Source organism: Argiope bruennichi, chromosome 2 (assembly GCF_947563725.1).
Source record: "Argiope bruennichi chromosome 2, qqArgBrue1.1, whole genome shotgun sequence".
Taxonomy (NCBI): Eukaryota; Metazoa; Arthropoda; class Arachnida; order Araneae; family Araneidae; genus Argiope; species Argiope bruennichi.
Window position 1 is genome coordinate 108113452 of NC_079152.1, and position 17246 is coordinate 108130697.

General features: G+C 26.3%; 1 long non-coding RNA gene across 1 annotated transcript; it reads left to right on the forward strand.

Annotated features, from left to right (window-relative positions):
- The first annotated feature begins 6585 nt into the window (after positions 1-6585).
- On the forward strand, positions 6586-16067 carry LOC129962100 (uncharacterized). The gene is made up of 6 exons (XR_008783887.1): positions 6586-6669; positions 9765-9776; positions 12219-12233; positions 14190-14210; positions 14968-14985; positions 16051-16067. It is a non-coding gene; the product is annotated as an uncharacterized LOC129962100 (long non-coding RNA).
- The last annotated feature ends 1179 nt before the right edge of the window (positions 16068-17246 follow it).

Below are 17246 nucleotides of genomic sequence, written 5' to 3' on the forward strand. Positions count from 1 at the left end.
CGTGTTTATTTTTAGCTGTACTTTTTCAATGTTACGTCACAATGGCGATGATTTCAAGCAAGCGTTGATCTCATCAGCGTACGGGTGAACGTGGCTAGGAGCACCCTAATTACTTAGAGTTATGAAATATACTTCACGACCTATTCTCATACCTACCAAACACACATAAAAAATTTCATGAAAATCGGTCGAGCCGTTTCGGAGGAGTACGAACACAAACCCCGTGACGTGAGATTTATATATATATACTAGCTGACCCGGCAAACGTTGTTCTGCCATATAAATTATTTATAGTGAATATTTTGGTTGTTAATTAAAAAATAAAGAATACATTGTAAGTGTGTGGCGATGGAATTTATGACAGAAATAGGAATGGAGCACTGCAGACAATGATCGCCGATAAAAAAAACCATCAACCATTTATTTCTCAATACAATGTATTTCATTAACGTTGTGGCAGATAGTGATGCGCGAAGATGACAGAATTAAATAATACAGATTTCAGCTATTAGAGTAATCGAAAAAAATTCCTTGTTTACTATTAGTAGTAAACATTCTAATGAAAAAAGACTGTTGAAATATGTATTAGTTTAAGACAGTTTACGCCTGAATACAGAATTATTTTTAAAGCATCAGTGCAAAAAGTAAATTAAATATTTAGTGAAAGCTTTTAAAAATTATTTTGTTTGCTTGAACAAAATTAAAAAGTATACACGTACCCATTATTTTGCGGACGCTGTTGTAAAAATATTTTTTCTTTCATCAATATAAAGAATTTTTAGTACTTTGTTTGTTTGTTTTTTATTTCTCAGAATATTTTTTAAAATATTTCTTGCGACAGAAATTGATTTCAAAATGCCATTCACTACAAATAAGAAAAAAATTTCATTATAATATATATTGAATATTGCTGCATTGAAGACAGACAGTCGAATATCCATGGTAGAATGGTCATGGCACTGGACTCATGATCAAGAGACCTGGGTTCGAATCCCGCTCGAGACAATGCGATTAATACTATATGTAAATACTTAATTCCTCGATTTTATGTTTTCCTTTATTTCATGTTCCAGAAGATACTGGACATTTCTTTAATTTACCAGACAAGTGTTCTGAACTTTTCTTACTGTCTCCCGAAGAGTATTCTGGAACTTTCTCTGCTTGTATAAAAGCAGAAGATTTGTCAGTCACTGTATTCTCAGTTCAGAGTTGAGTTAATAAATTGGTTTAGCTCTACCTCTTGTGTGTGTCATTCAGTTCTATACTATAGTTCTACGTGACAATATATTATCTACGTATGTGTAATAATTTTTATCATTTGATTTATCTAAGTAGGAAATCTCTACTAATAATATAGTTGTGTATGTGTATATATATATTAGCCTTGCAAATGAATATTTTAAAACTGAATAATAAAATTTTCTAAAGCGTACCCGTCATTATTTGTTTCCGAAGAGTTATTTCTACTTCAAAGAATAATTCAGAAAACTATTTATATTTCAAATAATAAGAAGAAGCAAAATAATTAGGAAGAAATTCAGTTTTATTCCGAAATATTAGGCTTTAATTTAATGTGTGAGGCAGCGAACAGAAAGGAATGAACAGGATTTCTTTTATTTCATTAATGCTTTCTAAACGGATGCTTGCTCCATCATGAATTGCTTATGCACCTGTACCCAACATTTTGAGAAACAGAACTTTTATAAGCACTCCCTACAAACATTAACTGGTATTAAAATTCTAAATTTAAAAAAATATATTTATAATATAAAAGTAGAATAGATTGATTTTATAGCGAAATCTATAAAGAAAATCAGGAGCCTCCTTAAAAATCTTATCTAATAATTTATAGTATCTAACGATTCATAAACGAACTATCCGAATCAATTTAATTTATATGCCGTAAGGGGAATTTTATTTGCAAAGTCTGAATTCTTATTTAAGAGAAAGATATTACTTAAAGAAACCAGAACACTGAATGTTTTTTTGAAAATATTCACTTAATTGAAACATAATACATACATTACAATTATTCCTATAAATATTTTATATGTAATATTAAGTTTCCACCTCTGCTTCATGTTTTGGTCGCCCACAAAATGGCTTGTTTCTTATTCTAAATTTATTGCTTTTGCCGCTTCAGTTTTTATTTAGTCTTGTTTATTTTTTTGCTTTGTATTTTTCCCTGTTGTTTTTATCTTTATTTTTATCTGTTTTTATCTATGTATGTAGTTGTTTCTACTTACTTCTATGAGCCTTGTGCTGTACTTTGTGGTGCACAAAGATTGCCTTATTACTAATTTTAAAAAAAACATTTTATATATTTCAACTTTAGTTAAAAAATTCAAATCAATATTTTGACATTTAATTTTCAATCTTTCTTCAAAGCTATCATGTTCTAAATTGACGAATTATATGATACTAAAGCCATTATCAACCAAACAATGATCTTTGAAACAAACAGTTCCAAATTCTTCATAATATTGAAACAATCAAAGATAGCTTTGTGTAACACAAACAATTTTTTATGTATGTGGTCTTTTTTTATCCTAGATTCGTTGTTCCTAGTTCACATTTTTGTTCTTGAAATATTATATAAGTTATATATAGTTTACAGAAAAACTTTAGCAACCGTTTTTCAATAGTCCACAATAAATTTTATGGACATTTACTTTGCAGGTGGAAGAACGCAGCTGGCATGTAAGTAAATTCCATTAAAAAAATTATTAAAACGTTTAGGTGATATCAGTCCCTGAGCTTCAACAGAACGAATACTCGATAGGTACCAAATCTATAGCAAAATGATGCGACTGTGTATGGCCTTTCTCTTCTTGAGTGTATTGGCACTTACATTCTTAATTTGTGAAAGTAAGTGATAAGAATTTTATTTTATTGCCTTTTCTCATACATTTTTCAATATTAAATTTTCAGCAAGTGGAAATTATTTATAATTTGCTAACTACAATGATTTACTATTGCAGTGATTTACTCGTTCATTTATGAAATATATATTGTAGAGCGACTTTTTAAAAATGTATTTAAAGAGACTTCAATTTCTTCGAATGAATTGTATTTTAAATCTGAAAATCAATTTAAATTTATTTTGGTATTAATATCAATTGAATGATTCTCACTCATTAAAGTTTTTGATGAGGTATAATTAAAGACTTTCGTTTAAAAGACCTTTCAAAAAAAGATAATTTTAAGATTACAATTAAAAAATCATGAATAAAACAATAATACCAAATAAACAAGAAAATGGTATTTGATTTTACATTGAATGCATATTTTTCCAAGTTTCTTTTAATGTTAAGAACAATAAAACTGCAATAATAGTCTGTTATATTTTTTCGTATCTTCATGAATGAAAGACAAGCTTTTGCTCTCGTTCTGAAATTATTCATAAAATAATTAAATAATATTACTTGGGCAGTACGCTTGATGAAAATAGATATAAACAATATTTTTACAAGCGAAACATCAATTCATAATGTCAAATCTTAACTGCAGATATATTTGTGAATTTATTATGTTTCCTCATTTGCAATATGATATTAAAGCAGGACTTTAAACAAAAATGTGAACAATATTGTAATCATTAAAAACGGAATCACACATCTTTCATTCAAAGGCGTTTTCATGTTTATAACAAGCTCTTCATGCCAAATTATTGCTCATTTTCTTCTAGCATCGAAGATTTAAAATTAAAAACTATTGCAACAAAAGCAATTATCTTGATTTCAAGCACTAATATCGAATTTCATATATTTTCATAATTTTTTTATGATTTTAAGCATAGTTCTTCTCAACAAATGTATAATCGATTGTTAGTTTGCAAGTAATTCCAGTCATTTTCCTTTCATTGTTTAAAATCAGTACATTTTTTTCGGTAATATTAAAATAAGTAAGACTGTACAGTATTATTTCCCTATTCTGAATTTACAAAAAGTTATATTTCTTTATTTAAAATTGAGATTGTATGAGATTTGTCTAGTGTAATATTCATAAAGCATGACATGAATTATATGTGATACTTTAACTGTGGTTCCTTTTTTTTCACATAGTTCGCTCAGAAGGTAAGGTTATTTTTATGCATTAACTAAACGTTGCAACGAAGAAAAATGCTACATGCATTTATTTTAACTAGCATTTTTATTTCATTATTACGCTTTTTGCATGTGTGTATATTTAAGGCGATTCTTGCTTAAAATATCAAAAAAATCATTAATGTAATAATTTTATCAAGATAAATACTAAGCAATATAATTTCAGTGGAATAATGGTACGTAAAGTTCTGTAAAAAATTTTTACAAACTGCATGATTGGAAAATTGTTCATTTTTTGGATATGTAGTCTAGATTTAAGACAAGAATAAATAATCAGACAATAAAAGCTAGGGACACAAAGTTTTCACTCTTGAATTTTGAAAGGTATTCTGCGCAGTAAAGAAAATTTTCAGAAAAGGCATAATTTCAGACAGTCTTGAAAAAGAAATTATGACAATAACAGTTTTTCATAACAATTAACTAATTACATTGACAGTTACTTTTAATAAAATATAAACAACCTTCAAATTTTTCAAATGATACTGTCGAAAATTTTGAGCAAGTAAGAACGAGATTCTATACTCATTTGATCAATGGATTTATGGATTAATTGGATGGATTTTCAATTAATGGATTGATTTTTTTTCAGTTGTCAGGTTTGTACGCTTAGCAGATCACAGATAGTAAAAACTCTTATACAAAAATAAATAAAAAGTATTTATCAACATTAGCAACAATAAAGCGAATCAATATTTCCTATACAAATGTCCAACAGAAAGAAGAAAAATCTGATTTAAAACCAAGTGATAAGGAATGATAAAAATTTTAAACTGATACATTCAGGTTTTTATTTAAATTTTTTTTAGTTTTAAAATTTACAAGATTTTATTCTTTAGTATGAATAAGCCTTCTTACATTTCATCATTATCATACAATTTATATCATTTAAAATATCAGAACATGTTAATATTCCCATACCATTTTTTCATCGATTGCTTTTATTTAATTATCCAATAATTTTCATTAAAGTTTTTGTCTAGCCGAGAGTAATCAAATTCTGGCTGTAGTGGCAATTGGATAACAAATTATATAAAATTATATTTTTGAATTTAATATAAAGCAGCAGGAAAAAGTTATTTTGTGTCCTTTCTCTCTCCAAATTTTTTAATATTCATAAGATTTTAACTTAAAAAAAACTAACTTCCAATTAATGTGAATAGAAATATTACACGTCATATTTATTTTAAACAATCATCTTCAACAATCTTAGTTTGTCTGCAATGTCACTTGCATTTAATTTAAATTAACTATTTTATGCATAATTTGATATTCATAACTTCTTTAGCAAATTATTTTTCATTATTTCAGATTGAGATAGAGATTTAAATAGCGTTATTTTGATTTTCTTATTAATATTTTCTTTTCGATTGATTGAACATTCTTAATGGAGCCTAGTCTCATGTAAAAACAGAACACAAATCGTAAATATCTGTATCGCATAACCTAATTTGCTTGTTGCCTACTTCCATATTACTTATACCAGTTAATTAAATCGGCGTGTAATTAACACAGATTATCGAAGCAGGTACAGTAGCATGTTAGATGGAATTGAATTAATACTGATATCCGAGATAAAGAAACTTGGCCAATCCATTGCGGATCTGTAGTTATTAACATTGGTATAAAATTATAAAATAATAAATATAATCTTTCAACACACCAGGTTAATTTTCTAGAATACTAAAGATCTTAGCAATTACCTATGATTACATATTTAATAAAAAAATTCATATGAAATGAAATCAGAAGGTAAAGATTTCATTGCGGCGTTTCCAAAGAATATGAAAATGTAAACCGAATTCCCATTCCTTGACTTTTTGCTTTGGAAATAAAACACGTGATTATATATTTGATGAAACAAAGTTAATTTCTGTGCAGGAATAAGAGCATTAGTACAAATTTTGAATAAGTATATTTTGAAAAATGTATTGCAGTAGGGGAAAAATTACAAAAATTAAGTTGCTGTCATTAAAAAGGTAACGTTTTGAATTTTGAAGTATTGTAAAAATTACTTTTGTGGAATAATGCAAAGCAATATAAAATTTTAATTTAATTTTAACTAATTAAAATTCTAACGAAGGAATTTCAAAAAAATCATTCTGAATTCTTCATTTCCAATCAAATTTAGTTGTTGAAAGTAAAACAATCTGCTTTGCAAAACACCAACATACATAATTCTCTTTTATTATTAGAAGAGATTAAATGCGTGTAAGATTTTTTAATATTAATTCTCGAGAAATCGATGTACTTACCAGAAAAGAATATTAATACGATTTAAGCGATATCAGCATTTAATTCTTTGTTTGTAATGCTTCAAATTCGACTTTTGATGAAAAATTCAAATGCCTAATAACTTCTTCAAAAGACTTTTATTACGAATACTCCAATCATATAACTGGTAGTTATTTTAAAAATGCATTAAGGTCATTTTCAAACAACACACACAACTTAATTCTATTTTCATAATAATTTAAATTGTAAAGAATTAATATGTTTTAATGATTATGTTATAAAAATAATGAAAGTATTTGTCTTCTTATATTTATAGATAGTGACGATCTCGGTAAGTTATAAAAAGGAAATCGAAGCATTTTTTTATTGTTTTTCAATAGTTAATGTAAAAATGCTTTTATCAATGTATTAAAAAGAAAAATTGATTTTTTAGCAAAAATTAAATTTAATTACATTTTTATCAAATTAAAAGAGTATCAGGCCCAAATAGAAAACTTTAACTAAAGTAGAATAGCAATCACACTTATAATACAATTCACTTGCTATATAATAATGAATTCGGAATTTTTTTAATTATTGTGGTATTCAGAGTGGCTTTTTAGATTTCTACTGTTTTCTGAAAATCGCCTTTTCACGATTTTTGTTTTGGTCTCCAGAATTTTGATGTAAAAATATTTTTTTTAAAGCACTGATAAAAATATTTTAAATTTTTTTATGATTATTATTTTCTAGTTTTTAATTTTCATTTCTTATGATATTCATTGCAGCTTTAAAAAAAGCGGTCACAACAGGTCTGCATTGGTGTATGAAAACCATTAAATCATATCGGTTGCCTTTTCTGACTGCAAACAATATTTTAAACAGCCATTTGAATTCTTAACAAGAAAAAAGCTTCTATTAGAATTCTAAATTTTTAAGATGGAATATACTTATTCATAAATAATCTATATATTTAATAATCTGCTAAAACATAAAATATTTTAATTCCCGCTTGTAATATTCTAAAAATTTTCAATTCTTATCTTTTTATAATATTCTTAATTTCTTTGTTAAATTATTTTTTTAATCGATTTCCAAATTGGAACCATAAAAACCTAAGATGTTGACAAAAAAAAGCTCTAAGGAAATTAGTAATTCAATCGCTTTTGATTTTTAATTGTCAATAAATATCTAAGAATTTCTTTCTTATAATTATGTCTAGTTTCTTAATTTGTTTTTCCACTGAAAAAAAAAATACTATTTCTTTCTTTTTATTACATTAATAAAGCGGTGTTTAAAGCCTTTTTATTTTTTATTACTTTATGCTGTCTCGTCTTTAATATATTTCATAATATGTGGCTATAAATATCATGAAATCTAAAATTCAATATTTTAGACGTTAATTTCTAGATCATAAATTAATTTTTGGGTGCTATCACTGTTAAATAAATTTTTAATTGGATTAATACAATAATAGATAATTTATAGCTAAAAAATGATTTTTTAAAAATGGTTGTTAACGAGAGACTATAATTTTTTTAATAAGATATACAGAATTTCAGAATTCTAGTACATAATAAAGTGAATGAAGAATCAATTATTGAATTCAATTCAATTGAAGAATCAATATTCCAAAATTATAAACATGAAACATATGAAGCTAAATAAAAGAATTTAAAATTTTGACAATGATTTGAGAATGTAAAAAAGTTGTGAAACTAGGCTCTTTCTTATGTTTCTTTATCTTAAGGGTTATTGAAATTCAACTAAACTAAAAATAATGAAAAAGATCATATAATTAGCATTGTATATATCCGGCGTCTGGCAAAGGGGTAGCGCCTCTTCCTCATGATCTGGGCGTCCCGGTTCGAGCATGGTTTTTCTTTTTCTGTGTTCTATCTGTGAGGTGTGTGAATGTGTCCCCCTGTAAAAAGAGGTTGTGCAAGCGAATGTGACGCATGAAGTAGCTAAGTCGTACTCTTGGCCCAAGTGGCGCTACTGAAAAAACAAAACACTCACTCGGCTTAAATCGTTGACAGATAACTGTCAGTGAGCTTGTAAAGTGCCATGAGTCACACACACACAGCATTATTGTGTATAATTACTATCCTTTAAACTTCGGAAACTCAAACTCCGAAAAGTTACTTTGAATGCGGGCATTCAGTGAGGAAAGTTAGAAGATGCTTTCCCCTTCTTTTAAAGACGATTGTTGAAAATAACCCCTTCGATTTCGACCCCCTCCCCGGAGTGTTAATGGGTCATCTGTCATAACCGGGTTGCTTTTTTGCAGTTTCACAGTGTCTGAATCCTAGAAAAAACGTTTTTATCGCAGTTTCATTTTATTTTTTTCTGAAACATTAGTTTACTAATTCCGTAGGAAAAAATATTTAATTAAATCTTAGGACATTAAATAAATTGGAAATAGGATAACTGCTGTATTGTTATTTAGCCCATTAAACAAAATGTTGCAATTTTTCAATCATATTTGTAATTAAATAAATTTCTCAAGCATTACTGAAGCTCTAATTTTAATTCTTACACATAATTGTGAACACATCATTGTAAATTTTATTTTGTTATTCTTCTAACTCATCAATTTTGATAAAATGTAACGATTTATATATCATGCATAAAGATCCTAATTGTTTATATTTTCTTTTTAAAAATATTCCCATTTCTTTGTACATAACACAGATGACAATTCTCTGTTATTTTGTAGATTAAAATATCTTTGAATGTTTTAATATTAATATATTGCGCTCACAGAAATCGAACATAATTTTTATTCCTGACATAGTTCGAACGGTTTTTAATATAAATTACTAGTAACGTTTTCCTATTCAGTTGCCGAATATTACAATATATAAGGATTTTTTTTCTTTGAGAATTTCCATTACTTATTGTAGTGTGGTATTTTTGAAAAATATGTTCAATTTTGTAGACAATCAAAAACTGAATTACAACAAAAAATTATTTTTCTGTAGAAATTTTACTAATACGTAGGTAATCGCCAGATTTAAGACAATTAATTTAACCACAGTACGATTAGATATGTTTACACAAAATTAGAAACATAAGATTTCATTGCGATAACATTATGCTGAAAAACAGTTAGCAAAAAACTTTTTAAAAAATCTTTAAAATCTTTAATCTTCAACGTTTAATGTTTTCAAATATGTTTTAGTATTTATTTATTTATTTTTTTTTTTTTGATTTTCCAATTATATATTTCTCTCAATATCTAAAATATAGTTTAAAGAACGAATTTTAAATTTCCGCAATGAAAGAATCAAAGTTAGTCCAAATTCACGCAATAAATCATTAATGAATTAAAAATGTTCCCAGATGATTTGTAAAATATATTAATAATTGCAAGTATTCGAAAATCATTCATTTGAGTTGCAAGATTTGAAAAAATAATAGTTTGACAATTTCATTTTTATTTAGGACAAGGCGTTAGTAAGTATATTATTTTATCTTCTCTTTAGTAAAAACGCTTACTTTAAATTCCAGATAGATCGCATAACAGCTGTTAATTTTATTACAAAAACCGAGAAAAAAAGAAAGAAAAATAATTATTATATACATACATTTTTATTTTTTATGTGTATATATATATGCACAAATATTTTGTCATTACACAAATATATATCATTTTTAAACAAAATTAAAATAAGAGTAAAACTGCAATTCTTGGGTCAGATGAAAAATACTATAAGTCGTCTTTTAAAACTTTTACTCCATAGTAATTGCAAGCTTTCAAGACAGCACGAAAAAAATTCTTAAGTCTTTCTTTCACATGACAAAATGGGATAATAAGGTTTAAGAAAGGTAGCTGGTTATTACCGTTTCTGTAAAATGAAAATATTGAAGATGAATAGTACTTTCTAGGCTTCTTTAACATTTTAAACTCTTCTGTTTTACAATTATACAGCAATTATGCAAGATTAAAATTAAAGTCTTTTTTTGTCGTCTCAATTCTTCAGATCTACTACCTGACATTCTGCTATTTTGTTGAGAATGACTTTATATACCACTACTTCAAAGGTTAACTTAAAACGCAACCATTTTATTTTTATCCTACCTTATCTTCACTTCAGTTCGTAATTCTTTTTACTAAAATGCTATTTTTCTCCAAACTTTTGGAGAACTGGAACCATCGGACTAAAAAAAATTTGTCGTTTTTTCCATTTTCTACTTAACTTGAACATAATCAGTCTAAGGGATATGAGTCTCATAGATTGCATGTTATATTTGTTTATTTGTTATTCTATTCCAATGTGGCGTGGACAATTAAAAGAAATTTTTATTCAGTAATACAGATTAATAGCCCCTAATTACTTAGGAAACTTATTACTTTGTCTCTTATTACTTAGGAAGCAATGCATTACTACATTGCTCTGAATGACCACTGCAAATTGTTCTGATTTAACCAAATATATCCTCATATTAGGTTTCAACAGGATGCATCGCTTGTTCACAATATTATAGTTGTGAAACGTTGGTTAAATAGCGATTTTCCAAACAAGTAGATTGGTTTGCATGAGCCAATCTAATTTCCCTATAGATCTCCTGATTTAAAGCTTATGGATTTTAATTTGATAGATCATTTATGAATAGTTGTTTATTTGCCATTTTCTTTAAATAAAGCAAATTTTTAACAACCCATTCAAAATGGTTGTTGCGACATCATCGAACAAAAATTTGAGACCCAATACAGAGAATTATTATGAGGCAAATGTAATTATGGATAGAAAGCATTTTAAAAAAGGTTTATAATCTTTTCGTAAAGCTGTATTATTTGACAGAATTTTAATGCATTTACATCTGTAAATAGTCAAATTACTAGTTATATGTATAGAATAAATATTTTCGTGCTTAATATGTATACGAACCAAAGAGCAATCATCTGACTTGAATTTTCCTCTTATTGAACTCATATCTAGACATATAAAAGTTGTTTAAGTTAACAGCTATGTATTTCATATTTCTGGGACTTCCTAATGCTTACATTTTCTGCATCACTTTATTAGTGTGTGGGGTGGATAAGATATTTTTTGTATAGGGGCCGTATAAAAATTTTAATTCTTTATCGATTCAAACTGAATCAAATTTTATTCTATATATATATAATGAAATATGAATAAATTTAATTAAACGATCTCTAATTCATTAAAGATATGAGGGGTTTTTTTATATTAAATGTATATGTTTGGTGATTCAGAAGTCAAAGAAAGTTTTTAAGTAAAACATTTGGTAACGAATGCATCAATACAATAATAACCCTTTTTTCAAAGGATTAAGCAGTATGTTTGCTCTTCATGGTCAATCTTAACATCAAAAATACTTCAAAAATGCTATTTCTCATCTAATAGTTTGTCTTTTTTATGAAGTACGAAGACATTTGTCAATCTTAACCCCTACCAGAATCTTATCTTACATAGCGTGTCATTCCTCCTACCACAAAATCATCTGGCAACTTAAACTGTAAAATATGCTCCATGTCCAATTTCGTGATAAAAAAAATCGTGTGTACTATTCTTGATTTAAAAAAAAAGATTGTGCTTAAATTCCACCTTTTCTGCACAAACGGCATCGTTTTATCATCAATCATTTACAAATTATTGACTTTTAAAATTGCACCAGATTTCTGAATTGCCTTACATTCGGACATTTAATATGCGTATAATTAAATATTTTCTTACACAACTTCAAAATTATTTACTTTTATCAAAAATGTGAATTATTTTCAATCATTCTAACTCGAATTAGTCAAAAATTACTAATCTGATTTTCTGTGAAATAGTTTAATAGAAACCTCGAATGTTTAAAAAGTTCTCCTTTAAAATACCTTTAAAAATGTCTATCTCTTAATGCAATTTTCCCATTTTCTAATTATAGGAGGTAGTGGGAACAGTAAGTAAAATGTTTTCTTTCAACTTTAGCAAAAAAAGAATTAAATGAATCGAAAAAACTGTATTACCTTAGAATTTTTGTACAATTTACGACATTTATTTTTAGTTCAATTTCTTAAAGAGCATGTTCATGTAAAGCATAACATTTAAGCAATTAAAAATTTACACTACTTTATAATTTTTGTAGTAATATTTACTTTCAGTTCATCTTCTAAAAAAAGAATGTACATGCAAAACATGTTATATAAACAAAAGATGATAATTTACCTTACCTTATAAATAAATAAAAAATAGTTTCTTAGAAATATGTAGGACACTCCATTTTTTATTTCTGTTTGAATACGGCATGCCTAAATAATTTCTTTTAACTTCGTAAGGAAAGTGAGCTTCTAAAACTTTATATTAGGAATCAATAAATCTCAAAGTATTAATAGAATTGCGAAATAGATTCCAGGGCTTAAGATTTATCAATCCATTTTTGCATTAAAGTAATCCTTTCTAACTTATGATTCTAGATTCCACAAGGAGCATTCATTTGACAATATAACAAACAGTTTTCTGTCAATTTTCTTTCTTGCCAAAACTAAAAAATTTGTGATTATTTTAGAAACATCCTATAATCCTTTTCTACTAGATCAGCGGTTCTTAACCTATGGGTCGCGACCCAAAATTGGGTCGCGAAGCATATTTCTTGGGTCGCGCTGAGTCGAACCAAAAAAGTTAGTAATACACCAAATTTCAGACATTTTAGAAAGGGCGACTTGAATAAATATCAACAATCGTTTGGATGCACCAAGTAGTAATGGTTTTATAAATTCTGCCAAACAATTACCCTTGCTGTATTATTGCCCTTTTCAACAACATATATGTGTGAGGCTGGTTTTTCGGCTCTGTGTGTAATCAAAAACAATTACCGGAACAAGTTAAATCCTGAAATAGATATAAGCTACTCCTTGACAAGCATTCAACCGAGGTTTGAAGATCTTTCAAAATGTATTCAAGCACAAGGTTCTCATTAAAACTGTATGACTTGCATTTAAAATTTAAAAGACTTAACATATGTATTGATATTTCTTTTTTTTTTAGGAATAAGTTAAAATGTCAATTATTTTGTTAAATGTCAAATAAAAAATTTGTAAGTTTAAAAAAATCATCATCGTAGGATTGAAGATTTTTTAAAAATACGATCTAAAATAAAGCAATGAAAAAATTTTGACTTTTGTTTGGGTCGCGACATGAACCTATTTCTCTAATTTAGGTCGCGGCTTAAAAAGGTTAAGAACCACTGTACTAGATAATATAAAACCTTAATTGCATTTGAATTTTTAATAATCATAAAAATCATTGCATAAATTCATTTTAATTTCATTTCATATCACAAATTTCTTCAAAAATCATAATAAGGATTCCATTCTATTATTTTTTTTTTACATTGTATCGATAGATTTGAGTGCACTCTTCTTTCTTATTATTAAAAAAAATCTTAAAATGCACCAATTTAATACCGAAATAAAGAACTAATATTAATGAATAATCGTATTTATCTCATTGAAAATATTGTTAAATTTTAAACTAATATATCTGTTAAAAAAAGAAACACCAAAAACTTTCTGTAAATTTATAGAAAAAAAATATTTCATTGATCTAATGACTGTTTTAAAAATCATGGTTTAATAGAATTAATTCAATTATTTAAAAATTTTCAAAGTTTTGTATCTTTATTCCAGAAAATAGAAGTCTTAAGAAAAATATTAATTTTCTTAAATAAAAAATCCTTTATTTGCTGCAATGTTATCAAATTATTGATTAAAAGCGCCTGATAAATTCCAAAATGTAAACAGTTCAAATAAAAAGAAAAATAATTCACCATAAAATTATTTTCCAAATAAGTGTATGAAATATAAATTTGAAATTCTTGTTTAAGTTTTAATTTTGTTATATCATTGTGTTTTGTCAGATTTAGCTGACGTTGCCAGAGGTAATTATTCATTTACAATTTTACAACGATACAGTATTCAATTGTATTTTCATGCATAAAATGTACTTCTTAATGTTCTTAAATACTGTATAAACAAATGTATGTATTTACTTTTTTATTTATGTATTTAGTATGCATTTAAATTAAATAAAAACTATCATGTTTGATATGATTCAGATATTTCTCCGCAAAGAAATATGTAAAAATTCTGAAATTTTTTTTCGGCAGCAGTTCTTTTTCCTTATCTTGTCAGTCTTATGTCTTTTATTGATCATTTGTTTGAAAAGAAGGAAATGCAGTGATCTTAAAAAATTAATATAAATATTCGTTTATGACATAAAATGGCTCCGTACATCATTTTTTTAGAAAACTCTATACTGAAATGCTCAGTATATCAGTACTCTTTTTATGTTAAAGAGAAAACGGTTATGAAAAAAAAAAATATTAATATTCTTCTATATTTTTATCCTTCTACTACATATATATTGCTTTATAATGTTATTCTCCTTATATATATATATATATATATATATATATATATATATATATATATATATATATATATATATATATATATATATATATATATATATATATATATATACATTCCTTTCTTACTATATATATTTTCTTTAACTATTTTACAACTAATTGCACGGTTCGAATCTTATTCATGTGCATACACATAAATTAATGTATTTCCAATTTTCTGGTAGAAACATAATAACTAATTTAAAATTGACATATTTTTTTATAGACGATGGCCTATTATGTGGTAAATATATTTATTTATTCATGTTTTCTTTTTAACTATTTTTACGTTGCATTCTGCTTTCTTTCTTTCTTCTAAAAAAAATATTTTTCATTTATTAACGCTGACTTCATTTGATGGAATTTCAAGAACACATTTAAATGAAATTTATTTTATATGAAAAATATTTTTTCATCCACTTTCTTTCTTCAATCAGATGATCAAAAATTTCTTAATATTCTCATACATTAAATATAAATCTTAGCAAATGTCTTTCATAATAAATTTATAAAATTTTCAAAAAAACCCAGAAAAGTGAATATAATTTCAATGGTCACTCTATATTTAAAAACCAGTCTTTTCCATAATAAAATAAGTGACCATGCCGATTTATATTATTTGATAAAATAATAAATATGTGAAAGTTTGTGCTTGTTTGTAGTTTAAAAAACGGTACAAACACATTTGATAAACGTTTACAACAAAGCACTTATGATATGTTAGTGTAATTTTTAATCCAAAATTAAACTATTTATTTAAAAAGATTATGTAAATATTTAATCAATCAAGAGATTCATTAATTTAAAAAAGTTCTGAATATGTTTAAAACAACTGAATAAAATAAGCAAGAATAAAAGAAAAACATATTTGAAATTTTATTTTAAAAAATACGTAATAACTTTCGAAAGAATAAAAGAACTAACAGTAATCATTTCCCCTTTTTTTTAATTAGTAAAAAAAATGGCAAAATTTATTTTACTGGTCCAAAATTTGGAGTGATAACAAAAAATTGTAATATGTTTCGAAATATAATTATTTCCTATTGAAAAAAACTCACAAGACAAGAGGTTCAAACTTTTTTTAAATAAAAAAATTAACTTTAATTAATAAAAATGCATTACAATATATTTTAGAAAATGTCTTCAAATGAATAATTATACATTTTAATCCATATCTAGTATTAAGCGTCAAATACATTATTAAGTTTTGAAACGGGAATTAGAATTGAGATGAAAATTTAAATAAAACAGATTTTATACTTATTGCTTCAATTTTCTTATTTGAAACAAGAAAATTCTTCTGTTTCAGGAACCTTGAATATAGGTAAATATGATTTAAAAATATTTTAAAGATTTTACTCTTGTGGTATTTATTAAAAATGAATGTTTGTGGCAAAATGATTTTAAATTATTCGAAAACCTTTTATTTTGATAATAACTTATGTCCTGATTTCTAGAACGCATTATAAGATCAGAAGACAATTTTCTAATGAAATGCAGTTATTAGGAAGTGAATGTTATTCTGCCAATCAAATCTAAAAATAATTATAATAAATTATCTAAAAATAATGGTTTGAAATAATGGTAATAATAATAATGCTAATAATATAATTATGATAATTGTTTAATTTTAGTCATAAAATTAAATAGTTGGAAAAATTAAAAACAATATTAAGTCTTTTTTTTTTTTTTTTGAAAAAATCATTATGTATGATTTTGAATTTACTCGTATCATTTTGTGTTCAACTCAGCAGTTTCTAGTTTCAATAAAAAGACTCCATTTTTAAGAGCAATCGGGAAACTACTATTTTATTGTGTATTTGAAGAAAGCCCATGAAAGTGTTTTGCACCACATCTACTGAATCGATTTCCAAAAGTTTGATTTCACACAACATCACATGACTCGTAGATACAATATCATCAATGGTCGCCTGCCCTTCACCTTTTCTATTTTCAAGAAAAATGAAATAAAAAATAACTTCACTATACATTCGTGTATATGACAGAAAGCTTCTAAAGAATTCTCCAGTCGCAATTTTGATGCTGATTTTTTTGTCGTTGTTGTTTTTGTTGTTTCACATGAAAACTCATAATACCTATAAGGGTGTGTAGAAAAGTTTCCGGCCTAACAAGGAAAATAAAAAAAAAATTATGTTTAATGATTGCTTTATTTTTCAACCTAGTCTTCTTCCAAAGACATACACTTCTTCCATAGGTGCGGCAATGCTTGAACCCCTTCTCTGTAAAAGATTTCTTCTAAATCCTCAAAGTAGGCATTTGTTGCTGAGAAGACTTCGATATCAGAACAGAGTTTGCTTCCAGCTAGAAACTTTTTCTTGTTGGGGAAGAAATTACAGTCCGAATGTACCATGTCAGGAGAATAGGGTGCATGTGAAAGAATTTCAAATTTAAGTTCATGAAGTTTTGCCATCACAAAGTCAGTCATGTGGACGGGAGCATTGTCCTGGTGAAACAGGACTTTCTTCTTGGCCAAACCTGGTCTTT